Genomic DNA, 492 nt, shown 5'->3' with positions numbered 1-492 from the left:
CTAAACAATATCTATTTACATACCTTTTTCCTTTTCTTTAAACCGAACAGAAAACACAAAACAGAAAACCGGAACAATACCATCTTCGCAGCCAATTTCCGGAGCAGCCAAAGTCGCCAGAACAATAGAATATTCTAGAATCCAATCAATAGAAGTCTTTCCAATCAAAGCCCACAAAACCCGGAGGCAGCTGGACGTCCGGCGGAGTCAACTGTGAGATTAAACGAATTAGTCTAACTAAGAGTCCGCTTTTGATCCAGTTTCAGGAGTTCGCCAAAGCCTAAACAAGCCGACAAAGCTCTCGGGGTCAGCGCTATCTCTTTCATATCAAATTCAGGGGTCAGCTTTATCTCGCGGAATCACTTTGGATTCCTATTTCCATCAGAGAGGCTTAATTCGGGCTCTTTATCAAAACATGAGGGGGATTTGTACACTTTAGCGAGGTTCCTTTGTATCGAGGGAAGTGGGGTCGTGTGGTCGATGACTTGACAA

The sequence above is a fragment of the Penaeus monodon genome, chromosome 23 (assembly GCF_015228065.2).
Source record: "Penaeus monodon isolate SGIC_2016 chromosome 23, NSTDA_Pmon_1, whole genome shotgun sequence".
Lineage (NCBI taxonomy): Eukaryota > Metazoa > Arthropoda > Malacostraca > Decapoda > Penaeidae > Penaeus > Penaeus monodon.
The sequence above is the reverse complement of the archived record's forward strand: the minus strand, read 5'-3'. Positions refer to the sequence as shown.